Here is a 12,656-nt window from a genome sequence, read left to right as displayed (position 1 = left end):
GAAAAGAGAATACTAATTCACTGCTGATGAGTGTGCAAAACGGATCAGTCACTGTGGAACTTATTCTTGAAAAACAGAACAAACAAACAAAAAACCGAAAAGACAAGAAACCAAAACCAAAACAAAACAAACAAATAAACAAAAAGAATGGCAGAATGGTGTGGAAAGTCGTTTTGTATATGTGTTTCTTTTATTTGTTAATAAAGAAGCTGCTTTTGACCAATGGGTTAACAGAATATATCCAGGCTGGAAAAGAGATATCTAGAGAGAGTAGGCAGAATCAAAGAGAAGCCATGGAGCCACCAGAGAAGAAAGACGCAAACTGCCAGTTCAAGCTTGTCAGTAGGCCATGAGACTCAAAGTAGAATATGAAATAGTAGAAATAGATCAGTTTAAGATATAAGAGTTAGCTATATATTTGGGCAAGCAGTGTTTTAATTAATACAGTTTATAAGTGGGTATTTCAGGTCTAGGTAGCCAGGAATAAACGAATGGCCTCTGCCAACAGCATAAATCAGAAATAATTAAGTGAAAGATGTGCCTTCTTTTACTCACTTAACTTTCAAGTCATTCATTCTTGAAATTTACATCATTCCAGGTACAAATTTGTGTCAATATATTTTTCCTACTGAATTTCATTAGGGGAAAAAAGTGAAAGCTCAAATTTTTTGCTTCATGTGTGGTGCTTTAAACTTTACATTTACTGGAAACAGGTTTTTAGTGCAGTTTCAAATCAAAGTGACAAACCCAAAAACCTGAGCCCTCCTTCACATCTTCACATTCCTACTTCCCAATTGCTCAACTGTAGACAAGCTGCATTGTTTCATATGTTAGTCAGTAAAGAGTTTGGAGCAACAAAGGAAGCACTAGCATCTGCTCTGTATCACAGAGAGATTCTGAGACTTCCCAAGACAGTTGTAAACTGTGCATCAGTATAGTTATGTGATGGTTCAAATGATAATGGCCACCATAGGCTCACAGATTTGAATATGTGATCACCAAGGAATGACATTATTTGAAAGAATTAGGAGATGTGGTCTTATTGGAGAAAGTGTGTCACTGGGTATGGATTTGTCATTTCAAGAGTCCAAGCCAGGTCAATGGCTCTTGCTTCCTGTCACCCGAGGATCCAGTCACCTCCGTTACTTCTTTAGTACCAAGCCTGTCTGAATGCTGCCATGTTCCCCACCATGCTGGTAATAGACTAACCCTCTGAAACTGTAAGCAAGCCCTAATTAAATGCATTCTTTTACAAGACATGTGGAAATGGTGCCTGTTCACAGCAATCAAACATTGATCAAGACAAGATACAAGCTACTATCCTTCTAAAATCTCCTTACTCGATCATAATAAAGACTTTTCCTTTTTAAATTATTATTGATGTTCATACTTGTATACCTAGCCATAAGATGGACATTCCTAACGCTTGCTCCTGTTTTACTTTGTTTTTCCTGGTGCATTACTTTTATAAATTTATCTCTATCAAATAAAACACATGTATAATTCTACCAGAGGAAGACAGCCATTGTAATAAAACGTATTAAAAATATATATCTAAAAATTGAGATAAGAGATATAAGTGACTTGTAGTACAACCTGTCATGAAACCACTGAACACTGAGGAACAGTACAATACATGCAAGAATTAATATTAAAATCATTTTTAATGCAGTTTTATAAGGTAATAATGACATTCAGCTTTGAATTCATATTTTGATAGTGGATCAGAAAGGCAACTCTCACTTTGCAATCTTTAGCAGCAAAATTTACTTTGTTCCATAAAATTTTAGGTGAGGAACATTACTGCATGAGCTCCTTTGTAAAACAAGATTGGGATGCATAGAATATGGTTGATGAATTTCTTCATTTTTGTGTTTTGTTTTGATATAAGTTCACTTTTAACCTGTTTGTTTTGGAATATCAAAGAATATGAGTAACATGTGGTCTTTGAGTTTAGTCACAGTTCATAAGAAATTATTCAATGCTTGAATAATCCATGTAAGGTATAACTCATGATAATATGATTATTTTAAAACTTTGCATAAGTTTAACCACACTATGTATAAATGAACACAACAAAATTAGTGAAAATGATATTAAAAATGTTATGAGCACCTGATAAAGATGACTGTGTTTTTCTGAACTCTCTTGTGGCTTAACTTTTCCTCAAAGTTTTAGAAAAAATGTTTTAATGTGCACAGATTTGGTATGTAATAATAAACCACAACAAATACCCCTAATCCATATTCTAACATTGTTTTCTAGGCACAGACTAAAATAGAAACATACAAAAAGTTTATACATTGCCCATATTTGCTGACTACCAAAGTAAGATAACTACAAATATTAAAATGATAAATGTTAATATCATTTTAGACAAACGTCTCAATTTCTACTATTTATTTAAATAAACACCTTTTTGCATTAACTTTAATAGTCACTGATATTTCCTTTGTATGCACGAATAACCACATCATAGTTATAAACATTTGTTTGACTTCACAAACCAAGAGGACTGGAACATTGACAGCCAGTGTCCATTCTGTGCTCATACTGGTCGCTCTTGTCTTCTTTGAAAGGCAGTTTCAGCGTAAGGAGAGAATACAGCCATAGGGAAAAAAAAGCTGCATATCACGGATCTAAACAACTAAGCGCCTATCATAGACTAGATCTGAAAGAGAGGAAAAATAATTCACTGAAAATCGACATAGAATAGGGCTTAAAGAAAAAGTATAACTGGACAAGACACACCAGTTATGACACACAGACACGATGAACCATGTGTGTGCTGCTGAGTTTCCTTTCTTGCCTTATTTATCTTTTTTTTTTTAATTTTCTTCAAAACAAACCCAACAATTGTTGTGCTCTTGATTTTAGGCTTCTCGGATAAATGTAGATATCAATCATCCTATGCATGGCCAGGCCAGCAGGAAGAGTCAGTTGAAAGAATCAAATTTACCTCACCAACATTCTTTTAAGAATTATAAGAGCATTCCAGTGAATCATTAAGCAAAATGGCCAAGTATTATTCTCATCCTTTCTGCATCTTGGATATTCAGGATGATTTTCAGAAAAGACTTACTCAAGTTTAAGGCCTAAAGCCCCTAAAAATGTTTTACCTAGCAACATCTCATCTGCACAATCTAGAGGCAAGAATTTAATCTCCAAAGCTAGGGTAAGGATTCTAATGGCACAAATAAGGGCTCCGTAGATGCACTAATGGGGTCAGAGAGATGTTTATCAAGTGTTTCATTTAGTCTGTGGTATATAAGCTATAGTCAGTGAAAACCGGCTGTTATTGTAAAAAGACTGTATCAAATATTGACAGCTCAAGTTTGGTAATGACACTTTAAAGCTTCAGATATTTTTAGCTTAAGAGAAATGAGGACTGCTTTATGTTCGAGTGCAGCTAGAGCACCAGGCACTGTGCAGAGCAGAATTAGAGGCTGTCCTTGACTTACTGCCTGGTGAGTTACTTGCTTCTGCTATTGATTTCCCATGCATGGTACATGACCCTGAAAAAGAGTGTAAGTATCAATGATTAAAAACAAAACAAAACATGAGATTGTTGTTTTTGAGAGCTTGGTTTGGATGTTAATTTTAAAATTGTGTCAGTGATCATCTGGAAATTTTTTACATATTTTCACATTGTTCAGAAAGACAAGAGGTTATTAGCAGCACGTAGCCTGTCCATTTCTAAATCAATATAACAAAGCTGCACTTAGTTCTCAAGCAAATAAATGGAGTGCTTACTATATGCCAGGCATTGTCCCAAGGGCTTTCCATAAATTATTTTATTACATTTTCATAATTTTCTGAATTTTGTTTTTCTCACATTGTTAGCCTTAGGTTTTACGATAAAATGTGATTATATAAGAATATAATCAAAATCATTTTGCTTGCTTCTGCATGTATCATCGTTGACAATACAGTCTCTAATGATATGACTGCGATTTCACGTTACTTTGGAAACCCTCTCTCTCCTCCTTTAGTAGATAATTGATGGATTAGTATTCATCAAATCCTGCAGATATCTTGATATAAGTACCCTTCTTTTATTTTGGCTTTCTTCAGTGTAATCTGACAGTAAAGCTTTCTGTCTGACATCTCATCATACATCTCTCTGTCTTCCATCTTCTCTCAGCATGATTGCAACAATTATCTCCCTAACGAAATACAGCCTTGCCACCCCATTGTTTAAAACCTCTGCAAATGCTGTAGTGAGAATTCTTTGACTTAATAACAGGCACCATCATATATTTGAACTCTCGGTCTGTCTATTTAATATGGCAACACCCACCTCGTAACTTTGCTACACAGCACATACAAGCACACTCTGGTCCAGCAACACTGACTCTTTAATTTTTTCCAAATCCAATACCTAACAAAACTCTCTCTTTGCTGTAAGAACCTTTAAATGACATGTGGCCTTTTTGTACTTTAAACCTGATATAGATGAACTTTTTGTAGAGTTAGATTCATTTGGAGGATGTTTAGTTGGTAGGCTTTTTAGCCAAAATGTATTTACAAAATGAAGGTAAAAGTGTTTATAAGAAATCAAACTGCAATATAATTAAAAACAGCTCCAGAATAGTCTGTCTGGTATTCCAAAGCCGAGAGGAAGATTCACAGATGACCCAACCCCCTTAATGAAGGGAGGTAGCTGGTAGAAGAGCTTTGGACAGCTGTCTTCCTTGAGGAGCAGCATGACTGAGCAGAGCAGATACTGATTGCTTAAAAGATCCGCTGCTAAAGGGCACATGCCAGCAGGAGGAGAGTGAGACCTTCAGTCTTAAAGGAAGTTCTAGGAGGTTCATGACAGAATAGCCTATGCTGCACAGAGAAGTTAATCATCCTGTCTATGTCCCAGAGTGTCTGGTGGGGCCTCTCTCCTGCATTGCCTCGTCTGGACCAGACATTCTTCTGTTCCTTCACATGTGGTGCATTCTCCTGGGTCTGACTTTACCTCTTCTGACTTTATCATCCTGGCCACAATACAGTACAGAACCTGATGGCTCTTAAAAGAACCAGCGAATGTGTCGGAAAGAATAAAATGACTTGTGTCTGAAACAGCAACACTTGGAGCTCTATGCTCCCTTGAAAAGCAGGTACTACCATCATTCCAAAGAAAGTGGAGTCAAATGAGCACAGATGTTCAGCTGTATTGACTTCCCAGGAGGAAATCGGATCATGCTGAGAAATTTGCATTGTAAAGAAGTTTGCCCCAGAAATGGGAAAAGCATATCAGAAAACAATAAATTACTAACCTCAGCTAGAATTCAGAAGGCAGAGGTCTTACTAACCCAGAAACTTGAGAAAAAGGATGATCTGGGCTTATAAATTATCAGGAAATATTTGGAATTGGTCGGACTTGTGTTTAGAAATCAAACATAGTTACAAAGAAAGAAAAGAGAATATCAAGTAGCTCTATTTTATTAAATAGATGTGAATGTCTCATGGCTCTTTACATAAAGGTCACATTTTAAGTAATTTTGAAAACCTGGGCTAGAACCTAAAGAGTTGGACATCCAGAGATTCTCTGTCAGTCATATCATTCACAAGAGACAACAGTCAGTGCTCCTAGGTAGTCGGAATTACGAAAGATAAAAGCAATTTTAAATTCCTTTTCTAATTCTTTTCTTTCTTTCATTCATGAAATTAACATGGCTGTTTTTGAGAAATCTAACATGCAAATATATGCTTAAAGTACACATGGACACACACACACACACACACACACAGTATGTACCATCTGAGACTGGGACCAGTGAGTCTCTTCATGAGGCAAATGTTTCAGTTTGGATGGGTGTATGTGTGTGTATCATATGTAAAGACACTGCATCTCTTATCAAAAGTAATTATATTACAATGCTTTTTTGATATAATAGTCATATATATTATACATATATTTGTTGTATATATAATATATTAAAAGTATAATATCTATATTATATATAACATATTAATATGTATTTGTTTCTGACCAGAGGAATAATAGATGCATTGCTTTTCTGACATTTTGAATGTCACTAATCATTATTTAATACACTCCTGCATGTAAACTTATGTTGTCTTCTCTGTGCTTGGTTAGACAGACTTTCCCCAGAAAAATCCAACACACAGTTTTATGATATGGGATTTCCCTCTGTACTATTAATTAATAAAGAAACTGCTTTGGACCTATAACAAGGCAGAACTTAGGTAGGCAGGAAAAGCTAGGCTGAATGCTGAAAGAAAGAAGGGCAGAGTCAGAGAGAAGCCATGGAGTCCCAGAGACAGACGCCAGTTGCAATCTTGCTGGTAAGATTCCACCACGTGGTGTACCACGTGGTGATAACACAGATTAATAGAGATAGGCGAAATTAATATGTAAGAGTTAGCAAATAAGAAGCTAGAGCTAATGGACCAATAGTGATTTGATTAATATAGTTTCTGTGTGATTATCTTGGATCTAAGCTAGCCAGGCGGCTGGGAACAAAACAAGTGGCCTCCTCCAACAGTTCTACTCAATGCAGAGACTGAGCCTACAACAGACTAAAGTAACAATTTTACCAATGTTCAATTTGGCAAGTCAATGAATTTTTAGAGAAGTGGGTTAGTAACAAGAGTATGGGTGAGGGGCAATTTACAAGGAATAAGGATAACTGAAAAGCTGATGCATTACAAGAAAGTCCACACTAACAAGGGGTAGAACTTTCGAAAACTTTCAACTCTGGATCTCTTTATACAGGTTACAGGCGTTCCACTGTTAAAATATTTTTTTTTCCTCTTAGCACTTGATGGCTCAGCAAGTTTCCTTTTTTTTTTTTTTTTTTTTTTTGTAATGTTGGTGAGGTCTTTCAAGAATCATCTAAATTATTTTTCCTAAGTACCTGGCATTTTGTTTATCTCCTGCTTATCATCTCTAGCAATAGCCAGTGAGACTCCCACTCATTCATTGGAGAAATATTCCAATTCCAAAAGCATGTTTCAATTTAGAGAAAAAAAAAGCCATTCAACATTCCACCCTCAGTTCTGGCTCTTATATTCTTTCATTTCTGACCCCTGATTCCACAGAAGACTCCGTGTTTGGAAGGAGTGAATACAGATGTCCTTCTTGGGCTAAGGATTAGGCCACTGTATCACAGCCACATTCACTGGCTGTAAGGAGTTTTCACAGTGATTACAAGGCGAGAATGACAACAGTGACTTCCAGGTACAAATCAATTTCAGAAATGCAGTCTGACAGGCATAACACAGCCATTGAATAAACAGAGTTGACTTTCCCACTGGAGCCTATGACATACCCAGCCATGCATTTGTATCTAAATTCCTAGCACCAGGGCTAAATTTCCCCTACAAAGGGGGATTTATGTCCATTCAGATACTTGTCTTGCACATCTTCCCTGGAACTTTCACCAGGAAACATTCATGATCCACAACTGAGTTGGACTTTTGAGCTTAATCCTCTCCAGCATCCTCAGTGACAACTTCTGCTACTATAGGGATTAGTTCACAGGGAACAGGTCACTCATGCCCAGGCCTAGCCTTATCTTCCCATTCTTGTCACCAACCTGGAAAACATTTTCAGCAGTAGAATCTTAACCATCAATTCTTTAATGCAACCAAATAGAGTAGAATAGCCTTTGTCTTTGGGATCCCCTGGGCCCTTCTGACCAACAAGTCATAGGAACGTAGCTGACCACTGACTCTGCATGTTTCCGTTGGTAACCTTATGGCTTTGGGAACATCAATTACTTTTCTAGTAGGAGACTCTTGCTTATTCTTCATAAGCAGATTTTTTTTCATGCTTTCTCCTTCAAGTATACTTACGTGTCTCTTCAATGGCTCTCTGAATCTATATAGATACATCACTATGTTTCATTGAAATTACCCAGTTGCTCCATCAACTAGATATGTCTCTCACCTGTGCCATTTTGAATAAAAAAGGTATTTTGAGAAGTTTGTATAAACACAAGACTCAGGGGTACCAGTTTCATAATGAGGGTAAGTTATCTGAATGATGCAACACAACTTAGTATTAAATGTATTGTTGACTGGAAGACAAACATGGCTGGAAATAACAGAGAATCAATCAAGGTGGCAATAATGATTTTGAAGCAGACTGGAAAAAAAATCTAACAAATCAGTTTTAATTCAGTCATAACAGAGCCATTCTGATAAGGGAATGGAGGTGAAAGGATCAGAACAGTGACTATTCAATGTTTCTACAGACCTCCAGAGCAAATGACAGAAAGAAAGTATCTATTTGGTATGAAATTTTAACATTAACTTAAACACAAGATCTAGAAATTCTTGGGAAAATGGTTAAGACTAAGAAAGATTAGTAAATATAAAGAAAAAGCAGTCTGGAATTGACAAGGAAAAAACAGTTTTCAAGGTTGTAGAACAATACCTTTTATTCTGCTGTGCGAAGGGCAGACAGGTGCCCACACTACTCTACTCAATGATTAGCTTCCAAAAAAGAAAGTACAGGTTGTTCTCTGCCTTGCTAATTTCAGTATAAATCAGCCACTTCATTTGTTAATTTTTTAACTTTGAAAAATGTTTCTCCTTGAGTTATTCGGATACATAAATTGATGCATCAATCTTTTCTTGTGTTCTAAGATTCTTTTGGGTATTCACACTCAAGAGAAATGGTTTAGAGCATGATAGCTTGATGTTCTGACTATGGGGGAGGAGCCTGTCCAACTATTTTACGATGTATCCTAGCATGTTTGGTGCACTGTGTCCTATGTATACTGGTTTTTGTTCAGTCCCTTTTCTTTCTTTGTCATATGATTATTTTTTTAATATTGCATAACTGTCTCTTCCCCAAACTCACTCATTTATTGATATGTTTAATGCCCATTGCTTCTACCTCCAGCCTCAGAAAGCACCATCTACTAGGACTATTTTCCTGATTTCCACTAGTGGACACCTTTCTCTTTCCATCCCTGTGGTGAGGATGAGCAGGGACAAAGAGTCCTTGAAACCACAGAAGAGTCTGTCTTCTCAGGCACTGCTCTTCTAATTTCCAATAATGTCCAAAGCTCTAATATCAGCACAAAAGAACCGGGCAAATATTCTGGTCTCTATACCCAAGGATTGGCTAAAAAAAATCTCGTACTCATTTGACCTCACACTCAAGCAGAATTATGTTGGTCCAACCACGGAAACGTTTGACTTCTAAGACTGTAAAGGCAGAGCAAGCAGTGCCCTGCCCTAGACTTCTTCAAACATTCTGCCTCTTCCCACTGGTTCTAAATGCCTAAGGAATATGGAATCATCAATCAGGAGTGCTTTCATTAATTCCTCCTACTTATATTATTGGAATTTTTAATACATCAAGCCCATAATACACGTTCTAGGTCCTGACAATGACTTCTAACAAATAAACAAACAAAATTAAAAAAAAAATCCTAACAGGGCCTGTTTCTTAAGACTATAACTTTCAGCATTTTATTTTGAACATGAACTTCTAAATACTATTTTTCTTTATATTAACTGACATGTCTTTGAGTTTAGAAGTACTTCTAGAAATTTTGATACATCCTGCCTATTGTTGTATGAAATCAACCAGAATATCCTTGTCTTTTTAAAAATTCTAAGAGAAGAGATGAAAGTAAGCTGAATCAGACTCATGTTACACAAAGTACATGGCTAGAGGCCAGATATTTGAGTGTTTCACGTTAGTTACACCTTTGTCTTTCTTTTAGGGTTGAAGTCACTGAAAGCCTTCAGGCTATACACTAATGGATGATTTATCCAGAGCAAGAACTGGAAAGTGAGTCTCTGAATAAACAGCCATCACAGAATCAAAAGTCAGTGTTGAGAGGGCTTTGAGCTTAGTTAGATAAGACATTCTGAAAATTACTTAAGGAAAATTATATAAATTAAAATATAATAAAGTGGATGAAAATAAAAATAATAAGCCATCTTCAGATTATAGCATTTTCATAGTATAAACAACATAACCATTAGAGTTATTAGTAAGTCAAGTATAGAGTGTGCTGTTTCCCTGAAAAATTGTGCTACTGTCTTTTAAAGCTTTTCATCATCCCTCTTAAAGTGCTGTTCGCCAATGTATGGCTAAATTTTAACTTCTTCTGACCTTTTTTTTTTTTTGCTTAGGGTACAGATTTCTCAAAAATGAGCATGTATATCTTTCACCTTCTTGGCTTAAGGATCATATTTATTAAAATGAGGTCATTTAGCCTTGGAAAATGTACTGTCATTTAGCAGAATAACATTGTAAAGGATAGGGAATAATGAGTTTTTTTTTGTTTTCTCATGACTGGAATGTTTATTTGTTTTTATTTCTGAAGAAACGTCCAACATATGGGAGACCACAGTTTGTCCGTTATTCTACAGAAGGAAGGCATCTTGGTTGCTCCAAGGTTTTGGCAATTTGCTTTTGCTTTACACTTCTGCAATGGGTCGAGTCATTTATCGGCCTTTTCTAGATTTGCATCTTGTCTCCTGTGTTCCCCAACACACTTATAGAAGTTTATGTCAGTTCACCCAGACTCTAGGGTTTAGCTGTTACACGGTGTGAGGTAAGCATCTGACTTCATTTCCTTAGCAACTGGCTTATTGCTTTGAACCCCGACAGGCAGTTCCTTCTTTCTCCACTGTTTTTTTTTTTTAATTATAAACTGGTTGGCCTAGTCTCTTAGGCTTTTTATTAACTCTATTTTTAAATTTATTTATTTATTAAGGATTTCTGCCTCCTCCCGCCACTGCCTCCCATTTCCCTCCCCCTCCCCCATCAAGTCTCTCTCCCTCATCAGCTCGAAGAGCAATCAGGGTTCCCTGACCTGTGGGAAGTCCATGGACCGCCCACCTCCATCCAGGTTTAGTAAGGTGAGCATCCAAACTGCCTAGGCTCCCCCAAAGCCAGTACGTGCAGTAGGATCAAAAACCCATTGCCATTGTTCTTGAGTTCTCAGTAGTCCTCATTGTCCGCTATGTTCAGCAAGTCCGGTTTTATCCCATGCTTTTTCAGACCCAGGCCAGCTGGCCTTGGTGAATTCTCGATAGAACATCCCCATTGTCTCAGTGTGTGGGTGCACCCCTCGCGGTCCTGAGTTCCTTGCTCGTGCTCCCTCTCCTTCTGCTCCTGATTTGGACCTTGAGATTTCTGTCCGGTGCTACAATGTGGGTCTCTGTCTCCTTTCATCGCCTGATGAAGGTTAATATTCAGGAGGATGCCTATATGTTTGTCTTTGGATTCACCTTCTTATTTAGCTTCTCTAGGATCGCGAATTATAAGCTCAATGTCCTTTATTTATGGCTAGAAACCAAATATGAGTGAGTACATCCCATGTTCCTCTTTTTGGGTCTGGCTTACCTCACTCAGGATAGTGTTTTCTATTTCCATCCATTTGTATGCAAAATTCAAGAAGTCTTTGTTTTTTACTGCTGAGTAATACTCTAATATGTATATATTCCATACTTCTTCATCCACTCTTCCATTGAAGGGCATCTAGGTTGTTTCCAGGTTCTGTCTATTACCAACAATGCTGCTATGAACATAGTTGAGCATATACTTTTGTTGTATGATAGGGCCTCTCTTGGGTATATTACCAAGAGTGGTATTGCTGGGTCCAGGAGTAGGTTGATCCCGATTTTCCTGAGAAACCGCCACACTCCCTTCCAGAGTGGTTGCACAAGTTTGCATTCCCACCAGCAATGGATGAGTGTACCCAGCGGAAGATGCAAGTGGCGGGGATGGGCACGTAATAACGGGAATAATGAGTTTATACATATCTTATTTCCAGTTTTTTCAAATTGATAATGTTTTAATAATATATGTGTTATTAATAATAATCCAAAGTATACAGGGAGTGAAACAATGGGCATTTAATTTTTAGTGTCTTAAATTAAATCAATGAATGAGTAGTGGCAGAGACCAGAGTACTAATAGATACCATAACTTAAGAGAATAATAATGAGAGAAAGGCATGAGTAGCAATCAAAAATTCCCCGTTCTTCTTTGCCATTATTTGACTGTTCATAGTCGTTGTTAACATCACTCTGACAGGCCCTCTGGCTCTTCAATTTTTTCCAGTCTCTTTTACAATGCTTCCTGAGGTTTGGTGCAGTAGCTGTACTGTTGATTTATCCTTTGGATTCCAAGTAGCCCACAGTTGGTTATTCTCTGCCCTTCAACCTGTTGTACTTTGTTGGAATGATCTCCATCTTTGGAGAAGAGCAGATCTTTGAAACAGGGTGAGAGCTACACCTATCTGTGAGTATAATGATAAATATTTAGTATTCTGTTAAGAATTATGTTGGTATGCTTCACTGTTGGTATTTGGTTTTCATCTAATATCTAAAGTTTTTGTTTTAAGAACGGACTAACACTTAGACAATGATATCCTGGCCTACTGACTGTTTTTCAATCTTTCCACTCCCTCTGCCATTGCTTTATAAGCCTAAGTTCCAAGGTTTTGGTATAAAAGTATTAATCGGGGTCAATTGTGTCTTCTATAATGATCTTTGTCTATGAAGACACAACACTTCCCTGATTGTAGTGATATTTTATCTTTTATCAAATAAAGCTTGTCTGAAGCCTAAAGTACAAAACTAAACCACTAGAGACAAGGAAGTGGTGGCACATAGCTTTAATACCAGGACTCCCAGGACTCAGGAGACAGGGAGACAGAGGCAGA

This window comes from Microtus pennsylvanicus, chromosome 13 (genome assembly GCF_037038515.1).
Source record: "Microtus pennsylvanicus isolate mMicPen1 chromosome 13, mMicPen1.hap1, whole genome shotgun sequence".
Lineage (NCBI taxonomy): Eukaryota > Metazoa > Chordata > Mammalia > Rodentia > Cricetidae > Microtus > Microtus pennsylvanicus.
The sequence above is the reverse complement of the archived record's forward strand: the minus strand, read 5'-3'. Positions refer to the sequence as shown.